The sequence below is a fragment of the Mytilus trossulus genome, chromosome 12 (genome assembly GCF_036588685.1).
Source record: "Mytilus trossulus isolate FHL-02 chromosome 12, PNRI_Mtr1.1.1.hap1, whole genome shotgun sequence".
NCBI classification, from domain to species: domain Eukaryota; kingdom Metazoa; phylum Mollusca; class Bivalvia; order Mytilida; family Mytilidae; genus Mytilus; species Mytilus trossulus.
In genome coordinates, this window is record NC_086384.1 from 56876875 (window position 1) to 56889687 (window position 12813).

The 12813-nt window shown below is 34.5% G+C and overlaps 1 protein-coding gene across 1 annotated transcript in view; it reads right to left on the reverse strand.

The window, feature by feature from the left end:
• LOC134692913 (uncharacterized) overlaps positions 1 to 12813 on the reverse strand; it is a 56938-nt gene that overhangs the window by 26930 nt on the left and 17195 nt on the right. The window lies entirely within an intron of this gene.

Sequence of the window (12813 nt, forward strand, 5' to 3'; positions counted from 1 at the left end):
TATATTTATCTCTTCCTAATTTAATGCGTTTTGAAATGAGTTAACTGCTGTTGCTTAAGGTAGATTCATAGTATACCGCCATTTTGGATTGTACAATCACAGTACAATATCGGTCTAGTTATTTGCCTACATCTGAAAATTTGGAGACAGATTTGCAATTTAATGGTTACACTTAGTCTATTTTCTCTATTTAAAGAAAACTTGTTAATTAATTGTTTTATACAAAATATTCTAACAAATATCTTTGTTTTTGTTTTATTTATTTTTTCTTCAAATGAGCCATTTAAGGGGAGATAACTCTTTTAGTACAACATTTATACTAGGCTAATAGGGAAATTTTTATTTTTACATGTAGCAAGAAAACAAGTTTGGTGACACCCTGTTTTCTTTTTATTTTCCTATATCAAATCATGAAACTTTTCTTTTCACAATAAATATAATTCTAAATATAATTATGTTGATGAATATGACTTTTTATGATTATTAACTAATATTTTGATTACAATAGTTATCAAAGGTACTTATTATAATTTAATACGCCGATACGCGTTTAGTCTTCATAAGACTCATCAGTGACGCTCAGATAAAAATTGTTATAAAGCCAAAGTACAAAGTTGAAGAGCATTGAGTGTCACAATCCAGATGAATTTTATAGAGTTATTCATATATTTATTAAGTCAAACTTGTTTATAGATAACGATTTGTGAAATTGTCATCATGATCAGAGAATTGCACTTGCAGTCTTTGCGCAGGACGCCTTTTTTCACAGTTTAGTTTATACATAGTTTTAACATACGCTTTTATGTATACATGTACGTTTGGCCTAAGTTCTGTTCACCTGTGTTTAAACGCACACTGATTAGGCTTGGCCTCTTACACACCTGTTGACTATTTCTAAATAGTGGTCCATCGAGTTCTCCGAACAGGTTTGGCTATTTTTAAACAGTGGTCAGATGATTTCTTTGGACACGTTGTCATTTTATTTTTGCTTGGGATTTTCGTGTGGAAGGATGCCACACTCGTTAGAGCATTTCATATCTGATAGCTAAATCTAACCTACAATGGTTCTACTTTATATAGTGAATCAATTCCGAGGTAAGTGTTTTATTCTTACATATAATATTCTTTTCTGTGTCTCAATTTTGTTATCAAATTTCCGAAACATTTAGACTCCTGCAGACAATTTTCCATTGTGTAAATTGTTCAATTTATAATGTTTTGTAAACAGATTTAAAGATATAAAAACAATGTTTAATATTCAGATATTTGCGGTTTTTACTAGTGAACAAGAACAAGATTGTAAATTACGGGTACAAATTAAATGTACGTGATATTTATGTGTACAAGGTTCCGATTTATCTTATGTACGTGAAATTATCATGCAAAAAAACCGTTATGATATTTATCACAGTATGACACATTTTGCTTCATATAAAATGTATGTGCGTATTTATCTACGTAAATTAATAGAATATATATGTTCATTTTATGAACGTGAGATTTATAGAGTTCATGTTTATGTTGCATGAACGTGCAAGTAAAATGCATATCTAAATTGATAATCGTACTAAACAGTTTGTACAATTATATTATTACTAGGTTTTAGCCTGCTCCAGAATAATACAATGCTGCGGTGTTAAGGACTGGTTATACAGATTGAACGCAGTCATACACAATTCATCAAACAACATATCTACATATTATAGTGGAACTGTCGTGCCCGATACCATAACAGTCATAACGATACAAAGGGAAGTAATCTAGATATACAAACTACTGAAGCTGTTGGACTATTTATTTGGACTGTAATGTTTATAATAATTTGATGTATTTTTCTTCTTAATTGTTCTTTTTGTTTGTTTATAAAAAAAATTATTTATTCTAATCGTTGATTCTTGAGTCAATATTGTAGAATGGTCGTTGAATATACCGGCAATATTTACAAAATCAAAACCAGTATGGAAGAAAATTACTGTGTCTGTTTTTATAAATATCAACAGTTTATTGCGTACTTCCAAATAATGCAAATATACTGATTAACTAGTTACCAAGATCAATAGGCAGGAGTGTTCCTGATTTGTTCCGCTTCCGTGGGAAGCTTTGGGATGGCGTCAGATATTTTTTATTGATTGCGCTTCCATTTTATCATCAGTTTCAAGCAGCTGGGCTTCTATATCAAATTCTAAACAAACCTTTTTATTTTAATCGTTGATTCTTTAGTCAATATTGTGAATTAGCACTGACAGACTTATCCATCCGTCCGTTCGCGACATTGAGGACCAAAACATTCAAAACGTTGTGCCAAATACAGCTAAGGAAATCTATTCCTGGGATAAGTAAATCCATAGTATTTCTAAAAATTGAAAGTTTTGTGACAGGATTTTTGCTGAGTACTGGACTGGTGATACCCTAGCGGACGAAACGTCCACCAGCGGTGGCATCGATCCAGTGATAGAAATAGTTATCATAGGTGTCAGGATTATAATTTAATACGCCGACGCGCGTTTTGTCTTCATAAGACTCGTCAGTGACACTTAGATCAAAATAGTTATAAAGCCAAACACGTACAAAGTAAGACCCAAAATCCTAAAAAGTTGTGCTAAATACAGCTCAGAAATCTATTCCTGGAATAAGAAAATATAAAGTTTTGTATCAGGATTTTTTTGTAAAACGACCATATTATTGATATTCATGTCAACACGGAAGTGATGACTACTGGGCTGGTGATACATGTACCTTCGGGGACAAAACGTCCACTGCAGTGGCATCGACCCAGTAGTGTAAATAGTTATCAAAGGTACCAGGATTATATTTGATACGGAGACGCGCGTCTCGTCTACATAGAGGTAACCGGTGATATCACGAACCGACGAATAATGACGAACGAATGTATTAGGAGCAGTGATTTTCATATTGGGTAAAGTTTATTAAAATCGAATAATCGACTAAAATACCTCTTGACACCTCACAAAGTTCCCTTTATTAGTAAACATAGATACAATACGAGCTTTCAAGTATAAGAATGGATATGTTAGACTATCTATTTTTAATTTATATACCGGAAGTGCCTATGTGCGGATTAAAACGAAACAGTACGTATTAACATATACCTGTGGTGGTCACCTTCAACACTTTTAATAGTCACGTGAAATGATCGCATGACATAATCATGAGGACAATCTATTTATTAACCACGAAAACATATAAAAAATATTGAATATATATTTGTTCAAAATTTACATTTTAACTAGTAGACACCGACCATTCAATTAAAAAAAAAATTATTCGGTGGGACAAATTATTATTATTTTTTTTTAAATCTAACACTATTTTTTGGGGTAAATATCCAAGATAAGATTTTTCTTCCTGAGAATTTCTTGCAAGGAACTGCAAGGAACACTGTCAGCCGTCATTTACAAGAAATTTGCAACCAATAATAATAAAAAAAAATCAGTTAGACACCCCATCCCCATTTCCCCCGTCTTTTTCCTATATAATATTAGTTATCTTGGTGCAATCTTGGTGCAATCAGGGGTGTACGGAATAATATTCTTATGAACAACTATTTTACTCATTTTGAAACCAGGATGTAAAATTGTAAAAATGGTAATGAAAAATTTCCAGCGTAATATTTTTTTCAATTTCCATGTTGCTGCATATTTTCAAATACTTTTTTACTTTATTTTTGAAAAAATTCAGATCTTTTTTGTTCTATTGAGTTACAGAAAAACAAAAAAAAAAAAAATTATTTAAAACAATTTTTTTTTTCATATTTTTTTCTTAATTTTATTTTTTCTCTTTATTTTGGCAAAATTTTATTTTTCATATTTAATTGACAAAATTTCGTTTTTTTTTATTAATCTTGGCAACATTTTATTATCCCCGGGTGAACAGGGGTGGGGTGTTACACCGGGGTAGTCAACCAATTAGATTGTAGTATGTTTGCTGCATAAGAAATAATATTTTATATCGCAGTTAAAGCGGGTATCTATCATCTATCTTTGCGGAGGTTATAATGAGGCAATCATTTTATTCCGAGGGAATGGCCGGGCAGATTTGGTAAGTCAGATTATTTATTTTAAAAAAATAATCAACTGCTACACACAAGATTATGTATTACACATGTATCATCTTACTGTATAATAGTATTTGGAAGCTGGTTTATTTTAAGGGGGAGCCAGCATATTTATTACTATTATTTTCCTGACCAACACATTTATGTACGTGACCTGCCAGCTCCCATCCTAGAATCAAAAGGTCGTCTTGTTGGTTTTATTTAGTATTTCAGTTTTTTCTTTCTAAAGCTTTACATGTATGCTCCCAGGAAGTGGACACTTAGTATATTAAAGTAAATATATACAGACGTTCCCTAGACTTGGTCAGTTTTCAATTTGTCAAAGACATGACTGGGTATGAAATTAAAAGCTTATTATATGACTTGGCCGGTAATTTCAGGCCTAAGAAATAACTAGGCGAAAAATATCAGGCAAATCTATGATTGGAGTAGAAATTTTGAACTAATATACCAGCCATTTAAATTGAACATGGGGCTGAGGGAAGGGCATGTTCAAGGAAGGACATTTTCAATTTTATCGTCAAAAATTATTTTTGTCTCTGCCATTTATAGCCATTTATTATTCGTTCAGTGGTTCTGAAGAGTTTGGTACTGCCTCCAATTAAAGTTGTTACTTGTTTTTAAAAGCTTCAAGTAGTAATAATGAAAAATAAGAGAGCCTATCTTTTTGTCTTTTTATGATTTCCTTATGGCCGGTCCTGCCTTTTTATTTCAGCCCTCCCCCTACAAATCAAACGGTAGTTTCCTACTCTAGGTGCTGGCAAGAATTTTTTTTTTTACCAAAATTAGAATCAACATTTGTTGTTCTAAAATATATACCCCCTACACTCCAGAAAATGCCCCGTTAATGACGGCGACATACAAAATAAAAGAATAAAATAGGCAGTACGCATATCAATCAATTAAAAAATGCACTTATAATCAAAGCGAGATACTCACAAGGCATTCTAACTTGAAATTAATTATCCCGCTTCGTGTCATACGGCAAATTATGTGATACGTTCGTGATTCGTACGTGATTCGTGATCTCACCAGTTACCGTTAGTAGAGCATTTGAATTATTCAAGTATTAGGATACGTGCATGGATCGACGTATACGTATCCAACAGATTTGTTTACCATAATGATTTTACTCCGATCTCAATTAAAATTAAATTCATTATATAATAAATTCATCGAGACCAACTTGACTTAATTTCTCCTTTCCTCATATAATTGGTATACAATACGTCGATACAGATACGCCAGCAAATACGTGAATAATGCAAATGCTCTAATACCAGTTAAAAATTGTTTAACCTATTTGTTTAACGTAACGTACCATCAACTTGATTTAAATTGAACGACTGCAAGCGAATCTATTTGACTGGCATTAAAATAATTTGATATGTGTTGAAATAAATTAAATCTATTAGAGCATTTGCATTATTCACGATTATGGATACGTGCACCGATCGACGTATACGTATCGGGCAGATTTGCATACAATAATGTTTTAGTTCCGACCTCAATTAGAAAACTAAACATGTGTAAATTAGGAACCAAATATTGTTGATATATTGTTAAAACTCTTAATAATAATTGATTTTATTAGACCTGGAACATGCATGCTTCGTATTCAATAGCCGTCTTTGATAAATAAAGGCAACAGTAGTATACCACTGTTCAAAACTCATAAATCCATGGACAAAAAACAAAATCGGGGTTACAAACTAAAACCGAGGGAAACGCATTAAATATAAGAGAAGAACAACGACACAACACCGAAACACAACACATACAGAAACGGACCAAGCATCAGACAAAACACCACGAGAATAACAAATATAACACCAAAACCAAATGCATGAACTTGGGATAGACAAGTACCGTGCCACGTCTTATCTCAATATCTCAAATAAAAGAGAAAACACAAACGACTCAACGTTTAAATGCAACACACACAGAAACAAACAATAATATAACAATGGCCATCTTCCTGACTTGGTACAGGACACTTTTAAAGGGGAATAAAAGTGGTGGGTTACAACCATGAGACCCCATCCCCATTTTCCCCCGTCTTTTTCCTATATATTATTAGTTATCTTGGTGCAATCTTGGTGCAATCAGGGGTGTACGGAATGTTATTTCTTATGAACAAATATTTTACTCATTTTGAAACCAGGATGTAAAATTGTAAAAATGGTAATGAAAAATTTCCAGCGTAATATTTTTTTCAATTTCCATGTTGCTGCATATTTTCAAATACTTTTTTACTTTATTTTTGGAAAAATTCAGATCTTTTTTGTTCTATTGAGTTACAGATATTAGACAAAGAAAAACATGATTAATAGATAGCAAAAAGCATCAGGTTTAAAATTCAATACGCCAAAAGCGACTCACCAGTGAAGCCCAGATATAAAATATATAAATGTATCTTTTTCATATACAAATAAAATCGAGCACACCTTGGTTACAAAAAATTACAGGAACATTTTGTGTAAATAAAAGTGTGTTTATTGCCAGAGGCGAGTTAAGAGGGGGCACAAAGGACCGTCTCCCTTATCTTGGATTTATTGAAAATTTCCATAGAATTATATATGGTCCTGGTTTCATTTTCAAACTGCTCATAATATCGTACAATTAAGCGAGACTGTCCCCAGTATCGATCTCCCATCTAAAAAAAAAATCTGGATCCACCACTGATTGCTATACAAGTATGTTTGTTTTGCTTAACTACCCCAGTTAATAGTTTAATCTGCTCCTGTACTTGTTAATTCTAAATTCCAGCTATTAAAAGTTATTTCGACACAAAGGTATTGATTTGGGTATGTAGGGCGTCATTTGTGTACGCTATATCTTTAAAAAAAATAGTTTTTTAAGGGGGAATTAAGTATGCTTTTACCAAATTCTTTATATTTTTTTCAGTCTCTCAGTTTAAAAAGGAAAAACATATGCTAAACATAATAATGATATTATCTTATTGAGGTCTGGAGGTGGCATATCATTAACTGCTGGTACTCCTTTGTTAATTTATGTGTCACTGTCGTTTTGTTTAGTTACTTTTCTTGCATGTTCTAACGTCGGACTCGGACTTCTTTTCAACTGAGTTTAACGGTGCGTATTTCTGTGTGATTCTTTATTCTAAATTGTCTAGAGGTATAGGGGAGGCTGAAATCTATCTACCGCATTTTTTCGCCTGTCCCAAGTCAGGAGCCTCTTTGTAAGTCTTGTATCAAAGTGCTTTTTTTGTAAATTTAAGTTCCTTTATATGTTAGATGACTTCCAGTTTCACTAAACTAGTAAACACATATATTGAGAGGCCAGCTGAGGACCACCACTGGGTGCTGTCATTTCTTGATGCGTTGAAGACCTATTGGTAGCGTTCGCCAGTTTACTGCCCTAGACAGTCTCCCTTAAAAGAGGGACGAAAGATATCAAAGGGACAGTCAAGCTCATATAACTAAAACAAACTGACAACGCCATGGCTAAAAATGAAAAAGACAAGCAGATACTCAATAGTACACATGACACAACATAGAAAAAAAAGAATAAACAACACGAACCCCTTCAAAAACTAGGGGTGATCTCAGGTGCTCCGGAAGGGTAAGCAGATCCTGCTCCAAATGTGGCACCCTTCGTGTGCTACGTTAAACTATGTCCTTTTTTTAAACAAAGGAAAGAACATAAACCCCAATCACCAAGATTTCAATGTTCGTTCCCCTACCACTATATTGAACAAACATTTCTTGTATACTTTTTTGATATTTAATTCGTGTTGTCAACGGTCCACCGGTTAACCGGTCGAACGACCGAATACCGAATACCAAAAGCGCTAACCGGTTAACCGGACTTTTTTCAATTTTAATAGATTTTACATAAATTTTGTTATGAAATCTTTAAACAGTTTGGTTTTATTTAAAAAATATCGTCGGGGTAATTAATTTGACAGATCAGATGTCCAGTAAATTGATTGCTATTGTTAATCCTTTAAACATAAAATTAATTAGAACTTCTCTCTCAGCTCGGGGCAGGATCTTAAAGAAACATAATTAGTATACTTTTTTTAGCAGTAACTCTAAATTTTACGATTTACTTCATTATTTTGTTTCTGATCTTATATTGTGTAAACCTACATCTAAATGTGCAACCTCCGTCGTACAAGGCATAGTTTTACTTTAAACGAAATGTTAACTAAAAAATTGTGAAATGCAAACCAATGTGAATGTACTCAATGTATACGTGATAGTACGAATAACATACAAAGTAAAAAAAACAGGCCGTACGGTGACCTGTAGTTGTTCATTTCTGTGTCATTTAAATCTCTTGTAGAGAATTGTCTCAGTGGCAATCTTTTTTTTTTTTTTTTTATAAATAATCACTCAAAATGAAACACTCCACATCATTATCGAAGACAACAAGTGAAAAGGAAAGAATAATTAGTTTCATACATATTCAATTCTACGAGATTAAGAATTTTTTTTTCTTTTATTTTTCAATCTGAAGTTGGTACAAACGCTAAATTGCATACGGTGTTGTTGATTATTAAAATTCAAACATCGCCAGAAATCCTCACAGAAGAGCCTGATAATGCCAGAGGACAAACTTTCATTCTAAAAGCGTAAATTCATGACTTGCATGGAAGGTTTTTCAATTGAAACTCATACCACATCCTATATCTATGTTTAGGGTACTATTGATAAGGCTTGCAAGCACCAACTCAAACTACCGGTTAACCGGTTAATCGGTCGAACGATTATCCGAGTAACCGGTTAGGGAAAAGTGTACGATTTGACAACACTATATTTAATGCCAATGTACATTATTCCATGGACTCAGAATCGGAAGAGCCTGAAGAAGAGATTCCAAAGATAGCATGTCGATGTTTATAAAAATACTTCATCATTTTGTGTCTCAAAATTTCATTTTTCCTCATCAATTGTCTAGTGAATATCTTACGGGGTCTTTCAATATTCCTGGTCATGCGTCTTGCCATTCTAAGACACACATCATCGTCTGAGAATTCTTGAAGTTGCTGATCTGGCTGAGCATCTTCACCTACATTCCATAAATGACGGCGAACTCTCTCGTTGATATTTTGCTTAGAGGCTGGAAGTCTGCGAGACGCTGATTGGTGTGGCCTGATGTGATATGTAAAGGACTAAGAGGCGGAGGACTGCTTGCGAGATGTTGGCGGCGGGTTGCGAGATGTTGACTACGGGTTGTGAGGTGTTGACGGTGGGCTATGAGATAATGACGGCAAGTTGCGAGATGTTGATGGCAGGTTGTGAGATGAAGACGGCGGGTTGCGAGATGTTGACGGCGGAATGTTAGATGTTGATGACGGATTGTGAGATGTTGACGACAGGTTGTGAGATGAAGACGACGGGTTGCGAGATGTTGACGGCGGGATGAGAGATGTCGACGGCTGGTTGTGAGATGATGACGACGGGTTGTGTGATGATGACGTGTTCTGAGGAGTCGATGATTTGACAAGAGAAATTAGCGGCGGACTGTCTGAGTTAAAAGACGGCTGGTTTCTAGTAATGGAAGTCTGGTTACCTGTTACTGTTTGAGGAATTTGGCTTGTAGTAAATGGTGGGTTGATATCCGAATTGAGATGTGAAGAAAAAGATTGTATTATAGGCGAATTAGCCAGTGGTGCAGGTAGAGAAGATCTACGAACATGTTCAGAGGCACGAAAAGCCGAAGCGGTTGGCATAGTTAGTGTTGTAAACGGCCTGGCAATGGTAGTTTTAGAGGATACTGGATTAGCGTTGAGTTTCAGTAGGTAGGACTATATTCTGGCAAAGACAATAATGGCCGCCGGTTGACAAGGAGTTGTACAGGGGATACCGATGACATATCATCTGTATTGGCCTGTCCTAATGTTGTGGGTGTTCGCGGAGATGGCGAAGGAGCAGGCGAGATATGCGATTCTCCAGAAGAAACCTGTGAGTCCTGTAAAGACCTGGATCTAAACGGAAGTACCTTGGGTTTAGGTCTTGTGACTTGGAAGGAGAAATGTCTCTTTGGCACTCATACTACATCTTCCTATATCTGTTGATCAATCAGACGAAAATACAACTTAGATAACAATTTCACAATGTCCAAATAATGGGACTAACCGTTTCATTGGTGTACACTGTCACAAATTGCTTGAATAGTTTAATTTTTCTGTTTTCTTCTCATTAATGTTCATCTCTTTTATGTATTTTTCAATCGTTACATTGTTAAAAACAAGAACTACTTTTGTGGATATTCAAGGCTGACGTTGAAGGACCGCGCCCCGCTTTCCCTATCAGAAAGCATTTAATCATTATTTGTTTAGATTTTTTCTCGTTTTATTTTTTTCCTAGTTTTAAAGTTTTATTAAACATGTATACTTCCATGGGCGCGCACCTCTAAATAGCAATCATGCTTCCGCCCCCTGTATGCTATTTCGAAGATCAGGGTTTTTAGAAAAATGCAACTCGCTCCCTTATAAATAAAATGCTCAATTTGTGGAGTCATTTATAATTCTTCGATAATCATAATGAGAGACGCTAGAGACAGAAGAGTTTTTTTTTATCGTGTTTAACAAATTAGAAATAGAAATGAAATACAAATTGCCGGAAAAAGGGGTTGGGGTTGTCCAACTCGAAAACTGAAATGGACTGAGAGTATCAATCAAGTCCAAAACACCTTTACCTCACTTGAAACTGCACCAATTATGGTAAGTACTATTTATTTTGATATCGTTAAGATTAATACATATAACTCATAAAAATCGAAAATAAAGTACAGATAGTACATAAAATACATACGCACATCTTTATTCGACATTTTTCAAGTTGTCTACGTCTGTAAGGTGCACTCGTTGTGACATTTTCTGATACGTATGCTGATACGTGTAAAATGGGCACACGAGGACAGTTTCTAACGTTTGTCAAACACTACCATAAATCCAGGATCTTTTTTTTCGAAAACAAATTGGAGTATATATCGCTAGTAAAAGATATTGTTTTATAAACTCGGATTTATATTACTTCTTCAATATGAATTGATCAACTCAAACACTCACACACAGTTTACATTCAGAGCCTCATATGTCATATTTAAGAATGATGGGTGTACTCGATTCAGAAAAAAAGTATCAAACACTCAATTAAATACCCCATTTTTTTAACAACTGCGAATAAAAACATATTTTGATCAGAGAGATTAACAAATGATTAAGAACATAAAAGCTACATGTGTGTGTTTTATAGACTACTTTATAATTTGTATTTACATTTTCCTCATTGTTTTAGGATCAACGTAGAATAGTTTTTGTTATATTTTGGTTCCTTCTTCATTCTTCCTTTAGAAATGATGCCGGTATGGACTTTGTTATGCAAATCTTTGAAATGCTCCGAAACTTTTCAGCGCCTATTGATGTAGATTTGAAGGAATTGTTTTCGATGATTACCGCTCCACCTGAATGTTCCATGACAAATTCTAGAAATATATTATTTTGGGATGATCCCCCAACTCCACACCGCCAGGGGAGAAATGTGTTTGGATAATTGATTCTACGACGTCGCCAATTTTATTATTCGACAGGATAAACACCAGAATCATTTAAGATATTTATTACTCACTTTATCAAAATATGGTGTCTAATTCCCACCCGGATTGATCACCGAAATCAGTTGTTGATGACATTTATGTGGCTGAAATCATACCCCAATGATGAATCAACTTTCTCTGATCTTTGAATTAAGCATTTCCCAAACATCACGCAACCTGGCAATTACTTGCGGCCCATTTATGCCACACTATTACTTGGCCATGCAACGAGGAATGGTTGGGTATGCGGGGCAGATTGAGACATATTCCCGAGGTCGTAGGTTGTATAAATGGTACCTCGCACGAAATATATCGCCTGAACAACGAAATACAACAGATGTACTACAGTGGTCATCGTCGTTTTCATTTTATCCATATGCAAGTTGTTATTGACAATGAATTGCGAATAAGACATGTAGAGTCTGAATTTTTAGGACAATCGTTTGCTCTAGTGTCGGAGATTTCCGAAAATGGACAGCTCCCTTTTCCGCTAAACTGTTTTTGACTTGGCGACTGCATATATACATCGAGACATCCCCTCATGACACCATTTACTTCAGCTAAAATCAACCGACGTCTGTTTGTCCGTAGACGAAGTTAAAGACATTTTAACCGTGTATTGAGAAAGTATCGTGTATATGTTGAGCATGTTATTCGGTTACTCAAACTTTTTAGAGTTGTTGAAACTTTGTAGACATCATAGGGATACTCTAAGTAGGGTCGTTTGTTTGTGTGCAGCTCTTGCGGCCCGAAGAACCAATTTGTTTATTCAATTTCATCTGGGTTTACTAGTATTATATGTATGTGACTTTTATATATGATTAATTCTTCTTACTATTGTATTTTATGCATTATAAAATATCTTTATCGGGACCAACATGACTCAATTCATTCTTTCCTTCTAAACGTGTTATACGATACGTCGATACGGATACACCAGCAAACACGTGACGTGAATAATGCTAATGCTCTTGTACCAGTTTGAAATAGTTTAACCTATTTGTTTAACGTAACGTACCATCAACTTCATTTAAAGTGAACCACTGCAGGCGAATCTATTTGACTTGCATTAAAATGATTTGATATGTGTTGGAATAGATTAAAAATGATTTTTGATTTTTGACAATCTTTATCAAATGACGATTAATCTCATTTAAACAGCGTTAATG